The sequence below is a fragment of the Rhineura floridana genome, chromosome 3, assembly GCF_030035675.1.
Source record: "Rhineura floridana isolate rRhiFlo1 chromosome 3, rRhiFlo1.hap2, whole genome shotgun sequence".
Lineage (NCBI taxonomy): Eukaryota > Metazoa > Chordata > Lepidosauria > Squamata > Rhineuridae > Rhineura > Rhineura floridana.
In genome coordinates this window covers 225,752,825-225,771,182 of record NC_084482.1, presented here as the reverse complement: position 1 = coordinate 225,771,182, position 18,358 = coordinate 225,752,825, and the positions used below count along the sequence as shown (strand labels likewise).

General features: G+C 44.2%; 1 pseudogene; it reads right to left on the bottom strand.

Moving 5' to 3' along the window:
* Positions 1-13,370: 13,370 nt before the first annotated feature.
* Positions 13,371-18,358, bottom strand: part of LOC133381797 (zinc finger protein 845-like) — a 28,642-nt pseudogene continuing 23,654 nt past the window's right edge.

The following is an 18,358-nucleotide window of genomic DNA, read 5'->3' as shown; positions in this document are numbered from 1 at the left end:
TGACCCGAGACTCATTGGGAAACATCACCCAGTTCTCGATATCGTAGGTGGCTGGCAGCTTCCCCTTCCCATCCAAATGCAGCCCACCCACGGAAGTGTTCAGAAACCGGATTTCTCTCAGGAAATGGTGAAGCTGGAATGACAGGGGGGAACATCAGCATGAAGACACAATAGGAAACTGTGTTGGATATCTCAGCCCTGCTCACTCTGCGCTCTCCTGAATTGGGGCCGGTGCACTTCTCTTCTAGACTATAAGCGCTCTTCAGATTGTCTGTATTAGTGATTACAACATTTCATATAAAGTAACAAGAAGGTTTCCAGAAGAGGTTCAATACAAAAGGCAATAAAATACTTCTTAAAAAATGTCAGAAATACCACAGATAATTACATTTCTTATCGGGACAGTATTAAAAGTCAGTGCTTGAGGATTCCTATGTGAATAGGCATAAGTAGATGGTAGAATGCCACTTCTCCAGTTGCCTTTTGCATCTATAGGGAAGGTTATTCCACAGTACAGGGGCCACTGCAGAGAGGGCCCTTCACAGGCAGACAGTCAAGATCAGCATATGAGGGTGATGTGCACCTGTGCAGAGTGGCTCCTCTGCCTCATGGTAGATGTCTGAAGGGAGGGAGAGCTTTCACATACCAGTTTCCCTGTGACCCAAAACCTGAATCACTCAGGGTTCCAGATTGTGTGGAACTCTGCACATGCGAAGGCTCTTATCTTCAGGCTGCAACAGCTTTCAGTACCATTTACACCACCCCAGAAAAGAGGACACTGGTTGGCACATGCTAATTTATGGGCATAGATGCAACTTTAGAAACAGGTACTATAATTTAAATAAAAAACATATCTTCTCTTGCACTCAGGTCCTGCTTGCAGGCTTCCCATGGACGTCTGGTTGGCCACTATAAGAACAGGATGCTGGACAAGGTGGGTCACCAGCCTGATCCAGCAGGCTCTGCTTGTGTTCCTGTGTTTTCAGAATAGTTGAAAACAATTTTAGCTGGATGAAAAGGACTTTGCCTGAGATGTTCCTTTAGTGCTGTGTTTTATCCTATCCACAGTTACTTTGCATTGTTCTTAAAAACTGTCTTTAACTGTTTTTACTATCTTGTTTTTGCATTGTATTGTAAATTGCCCTGTGGTCTTTTCAGAAAGGGTGGTACAGGAACGCTTACATTTAAGTCAATGGAAATGCAGTACACCTCACCATAATGGGAAGGACTGTGACCAGTCAGCTTGCTCAGGCTGTTCCAGATGCTCACGGTTGATGGGCAACTTGAAGGCCCAGCAGAGACATAGAGGGGAGATGAAGGCAGTCCAATCTCAGCTAAGAAAGCTGGATATCCCTAAGGGCTCCAAGGAGGAATCATTAGATATGGGGTGTGTGTCTTCTGACATGACCGTATGGGGGGGAAAGGTTGACCTCTATCAGGAGTAGGGATGGAAAGATCTGTCATCTTTGGTTCTCTCAATGGCTCATTGTTTTTTAAAATTTTTGAAAATTCTCTATCATTTTAGTCCAAATTTTTACAAATAAACACATTTTTGTGGGCAGTTTTGACAAAGGTACACATTTTTGTAAGCCATTTCTCATCATTTCATGCCTTTTTGCATGTTTCACTCATGCATTCTTTTTTATGCAGACTTTCCCCTAATACATGCATTTTGTAAATGTTCTTTACTTGGCCAACTGCATCCCAAAATTCTAATAAATGCAAATGTCAAAGGATGGCTGTGTTTCAGTTCTCATATTGTTTCAGAAATTGCGAATTTGATAAATTCTGCTTGAAATGCGAACTGAATTGAAATTCTCACTCATCCCTCTCACCAATTGGATTTGCCTTGGAAATTGGCAGTGTTGTCTCGCTATTAAATTTGACTTTGCAGTTGGGACAATGGATTGCAATTTGCAAATAGGGAAGGGAAATACCTGCCATGGCTGTAGCCTTTGATGGTCCAACCTGTCTCCTCCACTCCCCCTCAGCATCCACTTTGATCTGGGTGAATATGCAGCATTTAAGGCGTGTGCCACGGTTTGGACACTGAAGTAAGTGCTGTAGCTGTCCTGGGACAGGGCTCTCTCGAGCTCCTCTTGAGCATGTGAAAAGCTGAATTCAGTTTGTATCCTGGACCAAAGTTCTTTCTGCAAATCTTCCTGGAATGGGGGTCAGGTTAGGGGCAAATAAACCGAAATCAATTTTATTTCTTCCATAATTCATTTTGACCCAACAGTAACCTGCTCTGGGATATATTTTGGGCTGAAGAGTGGGATGAACTTGCTACGGCTGATATTTATTTATACAACCCCCCCCCACAATCAGCTTAACATAATACAAATCTCAAAGTTGTTTACCTGAAAACACCACAACAACATTCAATAACACTTCCTAAACATGAGATAAAAACAAAACTGTATATCACAACTAACACTGAGCAGTATGCAGATTGTTTTTTTAAAAAATGGATCTCCTCTGAGTAGAACTTAAGTTGGATACAGGCCTCAGAGTCAGAGTCCACAAAAGCTAGGGTAAGCATATTAAGCATTTAAAGAGCATTGTCACTGTTCCACGAAATACCTGATGGAGGGCATTCCAGAGGGTTGGTGCAATCACAGGGAAGGTCTGCTTCTGCGTTGTTACCAAGAGACAATCCCACAGTTGTGGTACAGCCAACAAGGATCTGCTCAGGGGATCTTAAAGATCAGCTCGGTCTGTACTGGGAAAGATGGACTGCTAGATATCAGTGGTCTGAAGTTATTTATGACAGGGTTTCCCAAACTGACCCACAGACCACCAATGGTCTATAAGCTTCATTTGGATGGTCCATGACATGCCTGTGGATTTGTGATTGAAAACAGGTAGCCCTCATCCGACTCATGAGTGCACCCAGGCATCTGTTTAGAACATGCATGGCCTCTCCTGATTCAGACATTACAGAGAAATAGCGCTAGGTATCAACATACTGGTGGCACCTTGCCCAAGATCTCTTAACGACTGCCCAAAGTGACTTCATATGCAGCTCAGTTGCCAGGTACCTGAGGCATTGTCACCCAAAACTACTCTCTGGAACCGACCCTGTAAGTATGAGTGAAACCAGAGTAATTTTGTGCTCTCAACCTACAGAGATGGTCCAGGGGGCTATCACAGTCAACGGTATCAAAAGCTGCTGAGATATGCAGGAGAAACAATAGAGTCATACTCTAAGGCTTTTATTATTATTATTATTATTATTATTAAATATGTGAAGGGCACCAAAATATAGAAATGGCGGCAGTTTACTTGACAAGGTACACAGATAAAGAGAATGTGAATGTCCTATACAAAAAGTTCCAAAATCCTTCTCCTATGGTAAAAGTTAATGGAGGCCCAAATGTTACCTTTTCATCACCTTTCCTGAAGAGCCACTTTGAGAGCATGAAGCCTGGCCTGACTGTTAACTGGCTCTCATTTTGCTGAGACTTGGAGCTTATCCTACTTGTGACATCATACATGATGTCATAGTGATGTGTTTCAATCCAGCCTGAGCCTGACTCTACAGAAAGTTTTATGGTTTAGTTCGTAACTTAAAAAACTGGTATAGCACAGTGGGGAGGACAGCCTGGCTTGGAGTCCAGAGTCTGTGAGTTCAAATCCCCACTTGTGTCTCCTGGGTGTCAAGGGCCAGCTAAAGATCACCCCCACAGTGAGTGGCTCAGGGGTTACGTGCCCTGCCACCTGTGCAGCCGTGGGCAAGCTGCATAATCCCAAGGAACCCAGTTGCCCCCCAGCTGGCAGTTGCAGACAAGGAAGTGGCAGGCTTGTGCAGCTGTGGCAAGCTAAGCAGGCCCTAGCCAGCTGGGCAGGACTAGACTCAGAGGGAGGCAATGGTAAAACCCCTCTGAATACCGCTTACCGTGAAAACCCTATTCAGAGAGCCAGGAACTGGCAATCCCACCCCATATATACGGTCTGCCTTGTAAACATTGCAAGACATCACCCTAAGAGTCAAAAACGACTCGCTCTATAAGTGGGGGACACCTTTACCTTTTATTTGGATAAAATAACTTCTAGGGAGCACCTAATTTCAAAGGAATCCACACAGCCAAAGTGCATTCTGATTGCTAGCAAAAAGGAAGAGCAAACCACAAAGGTTCCAAGGACTACTAGAAAATAAGACATAAGAAGGAAAAGTGCACCAAAGGGGAAGGGGAAACAGGAGCTGTTCAGGACCCCAGAGATTCCTGTTGCCTGGTGTCCAAACAGCTCACATCAGTCACAGCTCTGACTTCAGTCATTGGCTAAAAACACTGATAGTCGGAAGCAGCCAGGCTGGCTCATTTCACAGAAATCGCTTACAAGGACACCTGCACATCTTGCTTCATAACTTTCTTTGTAGAAGGGCTAGAGACTTACTTTTTAAAAATCTCAGAGGTTTGGAGCACCTTCCTCAGGGCACCAATCGAGGCCTTCATGGGTACCATAGCTACCACAGTTGTGGGTGTCAGGATTGTGACCCTGGGTTTATACAAATAGCAATGGGGACGCACAATATATGGTTTGTACAAGGCACAGTTGTGCTTAGTTACTGTACTGTGCTGCTTTGCTTCCCCCCCTCCTGGTTCTGGACTCACCTCACTGAGGAGAGTTAGGTGAGGAGATAGGTAGTGCTCCTCAAGGGGGGCCCTTTGCAGGATGGCCACAGCCCACATGTGCCTGCTTTGAGATTTGTCCTACATGTTTTAGCATGGCAGCACCTGCCCTTTGGAACACCCTGGAGCTTTCACTGGGTTATTACTATTGAAATGGTACATTATTAATTTGACATGTGATGTTTTATGATGACTTTAAATGTCATAATGTTTAGGTAATCATTTGGAGTTATTGTTGGATTGTTATGCTTTGAAATTATTTGAAACAATTGTTATGTTTTTGAATTATTTCTATTGTCATCATTTGCATTTTCATAAGCCACTTTGAGCATATTTGTATGGAAAAGTGGCATATAAATTCAAGTAATAAATAAATAATAAATAAATAATCTGTGGCTGAAGATGGGAGATGGTACGTCTACTGCATTAAATATTCCAATTACTTATTAAGTGTGTCTTTAGTGCTTGTTTCATTTCTTATATTGTATTTTATTGTATAGTAGTAATAATAATTGCAATACAATTTGAATTATATAGAATATAATCTAGCACAGTGTATTACAATTGCTATAACAGGCAGAAAAAACATTAAGTGGTTCAGTAATTTTCAAGTTTATTTCTTATATTGTATTTTATTGCATATTATTGTTGTTGTTGTTAAAAGCAATTTCAAAGGGCTTACACATTCCCTTTTCATGTTGATTGGTTCGTTCATAGGGACCTGGCTGGGACCCAGCTCCCAAAAAAGTGACGGGTCTATGACCCGCTGTGACCCCAGATGACTACATCCCTGGACTCACAGCTGATGTATGGGTGTGTCAGAGGAGAGAGTTCTGAGTAAGGGGGGAACTTCCTTGTGTGGGAGGTGGAGAGACTTCATCCTGAGATCAGATGAGGACTTCTCAGAGCAAATATTGTCAACCCACATGTCTGAGTGCACTTCCTTGCCACTTCCCTTGTAAGAAAAAGCTTGTTTTTGCAGGGAAGATTAGTTGCACAAGACTTCTCTGTCCGCTATAACTGCCCAAGAGTAGAGGCTGGCCCCTTTGGGCAGAAGGGGCATTGCCCCACTGCATGTGTGTGTGCATGTGTGTGTGCGTGAGTAGACACTGCCAGTGAGCTTCTTTCTCCTTAGCAGTTGTATAGTGGCACATTCAGAAATTCAGGATCCATGATAGTTGCAACCACCACCACCCACCTTTTTTTTGCTGCTGGGTTGAGAATGTGATCCTGGTTGATGTCTTTCTCACAACAACAGACATCCCTACAATCCAGTAAGCTTTTAAAGGGAGAGTGTTAGCTACTGAGGAGAGTCTTCTCTGTGGCTGACTCACCTCCTTTCACTCTGATTGGCTCTAAATAGCAGGAAGGAGCAAGGGAGCATGTTAGAAGACTTCTCAGTCTTTTTATGCCGATTGGCTCACAGGATGCTGGAGACACAGGGACCCTGCTGGGACCCTGCTCCCAAAAAAGTGCAATGATGTGCTCTAGCACATGTCCAGTTGGCTTTACTTTGAATCTTACACCACTTGCACTTTAGTTTTCGTTGTCCTGGTATACCGCAGAAAACCAGGAAGCAATCTGGGCTCTACAGTGCAGGACAGGACAATTGGGAGCAATCATGTCAAGCGCTCACCCCCATCTGCATTCCATAGTGACAGAAAGACCTCAACAGGATCACCACTGGCTTTGGTTTTGGATTCCATAAGTCTCCAAGGGCAGACCATCTCAATAGGTCCCCCAATTCTACCGAAGGTGACTAGTACTATAAGTCCAAGCTTTACCAGAGTGGTCTGACAGTAACAGTGGGGTGAGTTAAGCCCCCCCTCAATGTCCAGATTGCCCTGTTCACACACTGAGGCAAAGACCAAAACAAAGGTATGCCCTTCCTTACACTTTGGCCCAGACAGACAGCCCCATGGTTGCAGGCCATGAAATTCCAATGCAGCTTCAGTGTGGATACTGAAGTCCCTCAAAACAAATGTCATGGGGTTCTCAAGCTTGAGACCAGCTCTGCCTGCTCAGTTAGGGGGGGCAGTACACCAACAGCATCCCCAGTCTGTCTCATTGCCCCAGTGTCATGTACAGGCCCTCATAGCCAACAGCAAGCCACCCCCCCACCTGTGTCTCTCTTACAGCCCTGCCTCCAACAATGACCCAATATAGAGGGCTGCTGGAAACTGCTGATTCACTTGTAGTCCCCTCCAACAGAAGCCCTCTGACCACTTCAGTAAGTCTACTCAAGAGGATGCCACAAAGAGGTAGCAAGCAAATAACAAGTACAGTCTCTCAGTTCAGGTGGCTGGTCTTACTTCTTTCCCTCCTGCTGCTCTGGCTTGAAGCTACACCTGCTGAAATTCCTTCTTTTACACAACTTTTAAAGGTGACATAACCCTGCCCTTTATTTTGGATCTGGCCACTCTAGTGACAAAATGAAATGTAAAAATCAAACAGATTTATAACTGGTTTTCAAAGCACTGCCCTCTCCAACAGCCCAGGGTCTGACTGTGTGTTACACACAAGAAAAAAAACTTTAACCCATATTCTTACTTACTCAAACGGAAGACCTCAAAACCACCATTTTGACGTTGTAAAGAAGCCTAAGCACTGCCTGGGTCAACAAATCACAAGCCTGGCTCCCCTTATTGGCTACAATCCTGAAAGGGCGGGATTAGAGGCCAGAGCCTGGAAAAGTTGTTTTTTGAACTATAACTCCCATCAGCCCAATCCAGTGGCCATGCTGGCTGGGGCTGATGGGAGCTGTAGTTTAAAAAAGTAACTTTTCCAAGCTCTGGCTACAAGCTGCTATACAGATGGGTTAGAAAACAGATTAAACAGTTGCGGGGGGGCTGACGTTTTGGTGTATATCTCGGGAACCAGACGACCTAGAAACTTAGTTTTTTTTTTAATTGAAGCTGAGAGTCCAGAGATTAAGGTAGGGGTGGCTCTGGGTGTCACCCCCCTCTCAGTGTCACCCGGGTGTGGTCCACACCCCCCACCTGCTTAGTGACACCCCTGGGAAGTGCCGTCCTTCCTCAGAGCTACTACGAGGCTGTGTGCAATTGCCCGGGCTCCTCTTTTTCTGCTTTCCAACTCTAAACTCTGAAGGCTGACCCTGAAGGAAAACAAAAGCCCTGCCGGGGGATTGGTTGCAACAGAGAGGAAATTGAATCGGAGGTTCCTTAAAACATCCCCTTGATAATTTAGCTGCACTTCACGAGAGAAGCTTATAAAATGACCACAATTCTTTGGGGAAATCACGTGCTTTAAATGTGCAGTGGATGTGCTTTAAATGTATGACCCTTGAGATCTTTTCCAATTGGCTTCCGACTTCTACCCGGCCGTATCTGGTCGCCAACCTCTTCCGTAATTGGCAAAGACTCCCTTTCAGCAGGAGGGGCTGGTTGTGTCTGCCCTGTGTTGCAGTTTTACATTTACCAATTTTGTGGAAACATGCTGCAGCATATACAGGCAATCCCACCCCATATATATGGTCTGTCTAGTAAACGTCGCAAGTTGTCACCCTAACAGTCGGAAATGACTCGCACTACAAGTGCGGGGACACCTTTAGCTTTTAATAAGGGTCAAAAAGGTGATTCTGGAACCATCCAGGCCTTGGAGTGGCAGTCCACCTGTGGACTCCTTCCTTTTCTACTGTCCTTCAATCTCTTTTAAGGGGAAGGTCTTGCCGTGATAGGGGGGTGTTTGCTAGTTCTCTGGTTGTCAAATAAACAGCCCAACTAGCATTTGTCTGTCTCTGCGTTGGTTGTGCATTTGCCCCGATGATGTTTCTGCTGAACCCTCATTTTTTGGAGAGAGACCTTTTGGCCCTGCAAATGCTGTTGGGCTCCAACTTTCCCCATCCCTCCCCGTTGGCTGTGCTGGCTGCAGCTAAAGAAGGGGGAAATATAAGGAAACTGTTTGCTGGCATAATAAAAAGCAAGAATTACAAAAGAGAATACAAATGCACACCCTTATCACTTATGCCACAAAAGGGAACAGCTATTCTCTGCCAAGATTACAACCTGTCATATTAATTAATTAACCAAAATTAAGACTTTGAAACTTTACCTGCGTGTGAGGGTTTTCCACAGTAGCTAGCTGTCTGTCATCTGAGGGAAATAGGAATTCTGGGCTTGATGGACTTTAGTGCAGTTTCCCATTCATGGACGAGGTGGAAGATCTGCTGTGTCACAGCAGATCCTCAGAGACAGTCCCTGCAGGACCAAGAGGCCTTCAAGCCTCCTTAGAGTCTGCACTTGTTCTGCCTGTGTAGTCCCAGCTACAAAGCTGCTCTCTCTCTCTCTCTCTCTCCGCCACCCCTTCTGTCTGACACCTATCCACCCCCTTTTTTACCTGTAGGGGCTGCCAACTCTGATGGGATCTCAGGTTCACCACGATCTCCTGCACAGGAGCCCCAGTTAAGAAGCACCAAACAACCATTTTGTATCTTTAACCCGTAACCCAGCTCAAGAAAAAACCATGACAGCCAGCACCACAAGGATATAGGTTTGGTCTCTCATACAGATAAATTGAGTGTGTGTTTGAAAAAGAAATGCATGCTTGTTTATTCCATCTATATCCCACCTTTCCTGCAAGGAGCTCAAGGTGGCATATGAACATGGCTCTCCCCCTCCCAATGTTATCCTCACAACAACCCTGTGAAGTAGGTTAGGCTGAGCTAACTGGCCCGAGGTCACCTAGTGAGCTTCATGACCTAGCACGCACTTGAACCCTGGTTGTCCAGGCTCCAGTCTGACACTCTAACCACCACATGACACTGTCTCTCAAATGTAGATAAACCTCATCTTCTAAACTTTTTTTTTAGTGTGAATCTAGAAATTGTCAACTCTCAGTTCTGTTGCTTTTATCAATGTCACTTTAATATTCCACTTCCCTTGCGCAAGGCTGCAGGGATAGATTCCCCCTTGCATAAAAAAACACCCTAATCTGAAACAGCTTCTCATCAGCAATAACAATCCATTCAACAGAACATAAGAACATAGGAAGAGCCTACTGGATCAGGCCAGTGGCCCATCTAGTCCAGCATCCTGTTCTCACAGTGGCCAACCAGGTGTCTGGGGGAAGCCCGCAAGCAGGACCCGAGTGCAAGAACACTCTCCCCTCCTGAGGCTTCCGGCAACTGGTTTTCAGAAGCATGCTGCCTCTGACTAGGGTGGCAGAGCACAGCCATCACGGCTAGTAGCCATTGATAGCCCTGTCCTCCATGAATTTGTCTAATCTTTTAAAGCCGTACAAGCTGGTGGCCATTACTGCATCTTGTGGGAGCAAATTCCATAGTTTAACTATGTGCTGAGTAAAGAAGTACTTCCTTTTGTCTGTCCTGAATCTTCCAACATTCAGCTTCTTTGAATGTCCACGAGTTCTAGTATTATGAGAGAGGGAGAAGAACTTTTCTCTATCCACTTTCTCAATGCCATGCATAATTTTACACACTTCTATCATGTCTCCTCTGACCCGCCTTTTCTCTAAACTAAAAAGCCCCAAATGCTGCAACCTTTCCTCGTAAGGGAGTCGCTCCATCCCCTTGATCATTCTGGTTGCCCTCTTCTGAACCTTTTCCAACTCTATAATATCCTTTTTGAGATGAGGCGACCCGAACTGTACACAGTAGTCCAAATGCGGCCGCACCATAGATTTATACAACGGCATTATGATATCGGCTGTTTTATTTTCAATACCTTTCCTAATTATCACTAGCATGGAATTTGCCTTTTTCACAGCTGCCGCACACTGGGTCGACATTTTCATCGTGCTGTCCACTACAACCCCGAGGTCTCTCTCCTGGTCGGTCACCGCCAGTTCAGACCCCATGAGTGTATATGTGAAATTAAGATTTTTTGCTCCAATATGCATAATTTTACACTTGTTTATATTGAATTGCATTTAATAATAATAATAAAATAATAATAATAATAATAATAAATTTAATTTCTGTGTCGCCTATCTGGCCAAAGGCCACTCTAGGCGACGTACAAAACAGTTAAAACACAATGAGATAAAATACAATAATACAATAAAAAACAGCATGAGAATAATACAGCAGCAACAATATTAAAACAGGGTAGGCGGCATTTCAGTCACAGTAATTAACCCTCGCCGGAGATCCCAAAGGCCTGTTGAAAGAGCCAGGTCTTTAAGGCTTTACGGAATACATTTAGGGAAGAGGCGTGCCGGAGATCTTGTGGGAGGGAGTTCCAGAGAGTGGGGGCCGCCACTGAGAATGCCCTCTCTCTTGTACCCGCCAATCTAGCTGTTTTTGTCGGCGGGATTGAGAGAAGGCCTTGAGTGGCTGATTTTGTCGGGCGGCATAATTGGTGGCGTTGAAGGCGCTCCATAAGATAAACTGGGCTGAGACCGTATAGGGATTTAAAGGTTAATACCAACACCTTGAATTGGGCCCGGAAAACAACTGGAAGCCAGTGTAGATCGAACAACACTGGTGTGATGTGATCCCGGCGGCGACTATTCGTAAGTAGTCGAGCCACCGCATTTTGTATAAGTTGTAATTTCCGGACCGTTTTCAAGGGTAACCCCACGTAGAGCGCATTACAGTAGTCCAAACGAGAGGTGACCAGGGCGTGTACTACCAGGGGGAGCTGATGAGCAGGAAGGTAGGGTTGCAGCCTTCGTATGAGGTGTAGTTGATACCAGGCTGCCCGGCTCACCGCCAAAATCTGAGCCTCCATGGACAGCCTGGAGTCAAGTACAACCCCAAGGCTGCGGACCTGGTCCTTCAGGGGTAAACTCACCCCATTGAACTTCAGGTCAACATCTCCCAACCTTCTTTTGTCCCCCACAAGTAGCACCTCGGTCTTATCGGGGTTCAGCTTCAGCTTGTTCCTTCCCATCCATCCACTCACGGATTCCAGGCACTTGGACAAGGTCTCCACAGCCAACTCTGGTGAAGATTTAAACGAAAGATAGAGCTGAGTGTCATCTGCATATTGGTGGCACTGCAGCCCAAATCTCCTGATGATTGTCCCCAGCGGCTTCATATAAATATTAAATAGCATGGGAGAGAGGATAGAGCCCTGTGGCACACCACAATTGAGAGGCCAAGGGTCTGAAACCTCCTCCCCCAATGCTACTTGTTGGTACCTATCGGAGAGAAAGGAATGGAACCACTGTAATACAGTGCCTCCAATTCCCAATCCCTCCAGGCGATGTAAAAGGATACCGTGGTCGACAGTATCAAAAGCCGCTGAGAGATCGAGGAGGGCAAGAAAGGTGAATTCTCCCCTATCTAATGCCCTCCTCAAATCATCTACCAGAGCGACCAAGGCTGTTTCAGTTCTGTGACCAGTCCTGAAACCCGATTGGTATGGATCCAAGTTCGAAATTGGGCGGAAGTTATTGAAAACTTGGGGATCCAAGGAGGGCTTCTTCAGGATGGGCTTTACAATTGCCTCCTTGAAGGCTGATGGCATCACACCCTCTTTCAAGGAAGCGTTTACTACCACCTTGATCCCCTCGCCCAATTTCTCTCTGCAGCTCATAAGGAGCCACGATGGGCAAGGATCAGTTAGACAAGTGGTAGGCTTCACAGATGAAAGCACCTTGTCCACATCCTCAGAAGGGAGAAGCTGAAACCGATCCCAACTTACCGGCATGCAACTGGCCAACTCTGGTTCATCCACTGTATCCACGGCGCACGGGATCGAGCTCCGTAAGTGTTCGATTTTGTCAGCGAAGTGCTTTGCTAATATATCACAGGAGGCCATTTTTCCGCCCATTCACTCAGTTTGGAGAGGTCTTTTTGGAGCTCTTCGCAATCCCTTTTTGTTTTAACAACCCTGAACAATTTAGTGTCGTCAGCAAACTTGGCCACTTCACTGCTCACTCCTAATTCTAGGTCATTAATGAACAAGTTGAAAAGTACAGGTCCCAATACCGATCCTTGAGGGACTCCACTTTCTACAGCCCTCCATTGGGAGAACTGTCCGTTTATTCCTACTCTCTGCTTTCTGCTTCTTAACCAATTCCTTATCCACAAGAGGACCTCTCCTCTTATTCCATGACTGCTAAGCTTCCTCAGAAGCCTTTGGTGAGGTACCTTGTCAAACGCTTTTTGAAAGTCTAAGTACACTATGTCCACTGGATCACCTCTATCTATATGCTTGTTGACACTCTCAAAGAATTCTAATAGGTTACTGAGACAGGACTTTCCCTTGCAGAAGCCATGCTGGCTCTGCTTCAGCAAGGCTTTTTCTTCTATGTGCTTAGTTAATCTAGCTTTAATCATACTTTCTACCAGTTTTCCAGGGACAAAAGTTAAGCTAACTGGCCTGTAATTTCCGGGATCCCCTCTGGATCCCTTTTTGAAGATTGGCATTACATTTGCCACTTTCCAGTCCTCAGGCACGGAGGAGGACCCAAGGGACAAGTTACATATTTTGGTTAGCAGATCAGCAATTTCACATTTGAGTTCTTTGAGAACTCTCGGGTGGATGCCATCCGGGCCCGGTGATTTGTCAGTTTTTATATTGTCCATTAAGCTTAGAACTTCCTCTTTCGTTACCACTATTTGTCTCAGTTCCTCAGAATCCCTTCCTGCAAATGTTAGTTCAGGTTCAGGGATCTGCCCTATATCTTCCACTGTGAAGACAGATGCAAAGAATTCATTTAGCTTCTCTGCAATCTCCTTATCGTTCTTTAGTACACCTTTGACTCCCTTATCATCCAAGGGTCCAATTGTCTCCCTAGATGGTCTCCTGCTTTGAATGTATTTATAGAATTTTTTGTTGTTGGTTTTTATGTTCTTAGCAATGTGCTCCTCAAATTCTTTTTTAGCATCCCTTATTGTCTTGAAACAAAGAAAATGATCAAACCCAGCAACAAGCCCAGAAGTCAACTGTGGCAACAAGATCACAGGACCTATTCTTATTCTTGTTCTTCTTCCCACCACCACCTGTCCTTCACCAGCAGGTCCCAGGAACGGTTGCAACGTAGTAATGTTAGCCACGTCAAGGTTTATTGACTTGCATCTGCCCAAATTGTATAAGCTAATATCCGACAGCAACATCCTTCTTCATTTTGTTACGAAGGACAAACAGGCCAATCAAGAATGAACCATGCTTACTGTTTATGTTGGAGGAGAGAGAAGATCCCTCAGAGTGTGAGAGGAGGAGCATGGCATGACAGTTTAATCCGTTGACAGTTGGCAGTGGGTACAAGGGATTAATGGAGAACTAGGGAAAGCTATCACACCTATCCCAGACATTAGCTGATTCTCAATTTGGTTTCCTTGTTGCTGAAATCAATACTCTGGAAGTTGGGTTCAAAATCATCCATGTCAACCGTTTCTAGGAGCAGATAAAATGTTGCAAGGCCATAGTCTGAAAGCTGGGCCATCATGCAGCCACTTCATTTGCTTTTGCTATGACTGAAGTTCATTCCACACTCCATGCATTGTTGCTTTCTTCCCTGTCTGGGTTCTTTGGTGTGCAGTAAGACGATACTGGCGGTTCAAATTAAGGTTAGAGCTCACAGTGAACCTTTCCACATTCAAGACATTTTTATGGTTTCGCCCCTCTGTGGGTTCTTTGATGTCAAGTTAGCTGCTGACTATGACAGAAGCGCTTTCCATACTCCAGACACTTGTATGGGTTTCCCCCCGTGTAGGTTCTCTGATTTGAAGTAAGGGGTTGGCTCTGACTGAAACTTTTTTTCACACTATATGCATTCATGTGGCTTTTCTTTTGTGTGGGTTCTTTCATGTTTAGTAAAATCTCTACATCTGAAGCTTTTTCCACACTCCATACGTTCTTCTTCCCTTTGTGGATTCTTTGATGTACAGTAAATCTTTCACTATGACTGAAACTGTTGCCACACTCCAAACACTTGCATGGCTTCTCTCCTGAGTGGGTTCTGTGATGTGAAGTAAGGTGTTGGCTCTGACTGAAACGTTTTCCACACTCTATGCATTTATACGGTTTCTCTCCTGTGTGGGTTCTTTGATGGGAGGAAAGTTTTCAACTACAACTGAAACTCTTTCCATACTCCATGCATTTATACGGTTTCTCTCCTGTGTGGGTTCTTTGATGTAAAGAAAGGCTACTACTGTGACTGAAACTCTTTCCACATTCCAGACAATTAAATGGCTTCTCCCCTGTATGGGTTCTGTGATGGGAACCTAGGCTTTGCTTGTTTCCACAATCCAGACACTTATATGGCTTCTCCCCTGTGTGGGTTCTGTGATGTGAAGTAAGGTGTTGGCTCTGACTGAAACATTTTCCACACTCTATGCATTTATATGGTTTCTCTCCTGTGTGTGTTCTTTGATGCAAAGTAAGTTTGCAGCTCGCACTAAAGGTCTTTCCACATTCTGTACATTTATATGGTTTTTCTCCTGTGTGGGTTCTTTGATGTAAAGTAAGATTTCTACTACGAGTGAAACTTTTTCCACACTCCAGACACTTATATGGCTTCTTCCCTGTGTGGGTTCTATGATGTAAGGTAAGGCTTTGACTACAGCTGAAACTCTTTCCACACTCCAGACACTTATATGGTTTCTCCCCTGAGTGGGTTCTGTGATGTGAAGTAAGCTGTTGGCTCTGACTGAAACATTTCCCACACTGTATGCATTTATATGGTTTCTCTCCTGTGTGGGTTTTTTGATGCGAGGAAAGGTTTCTACTATCACTGAACCTCTTTCTACATTCCATGCATTCATATGGTTTCTCTCCTGTGTGGGTTCTTTGATGTAAAGTAAGGTTTCGACTACAGCTGAAACACTTTCCACACTCCAGACACTTGTATGGCTTCTCTCCTTTGTGGGTTCTATGATGCGAAGTAAGGCTTTCACTACGACTGAAACTCTTTCCACACTCCAGACACTTATATGGCTTCTCCCCTGTGTGGGTTCTGTGATGCGAAGTAAGGCTTTGGCTCCAACTGTAACTTTTTCCACACTCCATGCATTTATACGGTTTCTCTCCTGTGTGGTTTCTCTGATGTAAAGAAGGTTTCGACTACAGCTGAAACACTTTCCACACTCCAGACACTTATATGGCTTCTCCCCTGTGTGGGTTCTGTGATGCGAAGTAAGGCTTTGGCTCCAACTGAAACTTTTTCCACACTCAATGCATTATACGGATTCTCTCCTGTGTGGTTTCTCTGATGTAAAGTAAGGTTTCGACTACAGCTGAAACACTTTCCACACTCCAGACACTTATACGGCTTCTCCCCTGTGTGGGTTCTGTGATGTGAAGAAAGGTGTGAGCTCTGACTGAAACATTTTCCACACTCTATGCATTTATATGGTTTCTCTCCTGTGTGGGTTCTTTGATGTAAAGAAAAGCTTCTACTATGACTGAAACACTTTCCACACTCCAGACACTTATATGGTTTCTCCCCTGTATGGGTTCTTTGATGGGATGCTAGGCTTTCACTACGACTGAAACTCTTTCCACACTCCAGACACTTATATGGCTTCTCCCCTGTGTGGGTTCTGTGATGCGAAGTAAGGCTGTGGCTCCAACTGAAACTTTTTCCACACTCTATGCATTTATATGGCTTCTCCCCTGTGTGAGTTCTGTGATGTGAAGTAAGGTGATGCCTCTGACTGAAGCTCTTGCCACACTCTATGCATTTATATGGCTTCTCCCCTGTGTGGGTTCTGTGATGCGAAGTAAGGTGATGCCTCTGACTGAAGCTCATTCCACACTCTCCACATTTATAGGGTTTTTCTCCTGTGTGGATTCTTTGATGTACAGTTAGAACACTTCTACCACTGAAGTTTTCCCCACACTCTATGCATTTATATAGTTTCTCTCCTGTGTGGATTCTTTGATGTAAAGTAAGCTTATTTCTCATGCTGATGCTCTTTCCACATTCAGTACATATATACGTTTTCTTCCCTGTATGGGCTCTTTGATATAAAGTAAGCTGAGTTCTTATACGGATGGACTTTCCACCCTACAGGTATTCATGCAGTTTCTCCTCTGCATGCACACATTTATGTTGAGTAAGGTAGCCCTTCTGACTGGAGCTTTTCCCACACTCATGCATTCATATCATTTCTCCCCATCTGAGTTCTTTGATGTAAAGTAAGGTGAGAGGTCATGCTGAACCTCTTTCCACATTCCAGGTACTCATATGCTTTCTGTTCTATATGGGTTCTTTCATGTGGAGTAAGCTGGTGAGAGTTGAAACACTTTTCACACTCCCTGCACTGATGTGTTTTTTCCCCTCTGTAGGTGCCGCAATTTTACTTTGGCTTACTTTTTAATATTTTCTCCCACACTGAACACTTTCCCTTTCTTTTCCCTTAGTGGTCTTCCTATGGGATCCAGAGTTCATCGATAACAGCGCCCTGCAAAGTACAGGATTTCCTCTTTCATTGATTTTTCTTCTGCCTTTTAAGTCTCCTTTGATTCCCAGATGTCTCTTTTCCCACTCTGTGCTTGCTTGTTTACAAAGACACCACAAAGGGCTCCATATAATGCTTTTTACCTGCCTTTCACCTGTTTGGGCAAATAAGAAAGAAAAGGAAAAACCTGTAAGGATTTCAAGGCACAGAGAAATGATTGGATCAGGGATCAAACACAATGACCTGCTTCTCTACATTCAAATATCCAGAAGATATTTCTCTTTGCTTTCTTTATGCTCACATCTTTCCTAAATTGAGATGCACACACTGGTCTATTGCTGATGTATTTTAAATAAATTGTCCAATCAGCTTCCAGCTTCTGCCCGTATCTGGTCACCAGCCTCTGGGCTACTGGGGCAAATTAAGGACCTCGCTTTCAGCAAGAGTGGTTACCTGTTTCTGCCCTGTGTTGGAGTTTTAAAATATATCAGTTTTGTGGAAACATGCTTCACTATATACGCATATGTTACATATAGCTTAAATTATACATACAGATCTAGGATAACAGGCTGAAATCGGCACATGCAAACATAATAATTCACTAATAGGCAAAAAAACCTTGCGGTTTAAGAATGTACCTATAGCCCACAGATATTTCTACCAAACTTTAAAAAGCAGGGAAATTGGGCAGCTATAGTGAATGCACCAGGGGAGCTGGAGACCTGACCTCCTCTCTGAGATATTATACTGTCCTACAAATTTGTCAGAATGCAAACACAATTTGGGTTGGTCTTTCACAGTCCATTTGACTTGCTGTGGAGCTTGGAAGAATTTGGTAACATGTGCCTCTGAGCATATGGTGAGTGGTAGCAACACCTGCTATCTCCAAAGATGGAGAATTATATTTTTGTATGTTTGTTGGTGTTCTTACTTTGCTTCTTTCCTGTGTTACTAATGCTTCTGCAGGGAATCTAAATCAGAAAATGCCCCACCCTCTTATTCATCCTAGAAATCTGTGTCAAATGTATTTTTATTAATTTCAAAGCCTTTTTATTGGTCATTGTCATGTGATGGTGAAGACAGCCTTTTGTGTTTGATATTGGAGGTTATGTTCTATTTCTATTTTGGGTGCATTAACAGTTGAATCTGAAACTGCAGTTTGAAGTAAAATCAGACTGATTCCAATATGTTGCTACTTCAGCAATGACTCTAGCTGTTGGGAAAAAGAGGATGCATATTTTCAGCCTGCTATGTTTAAACCACTTTATTTAAGGCAAGGTGGGCACAGTCAATTAAAAACATAGAGCACACCTAGAATTTTGCTAGAATATATTTCACCTCCCACTGTTTTATCTTGTGCAAATTGAGACACTTCTGAGGTCCACTAGAG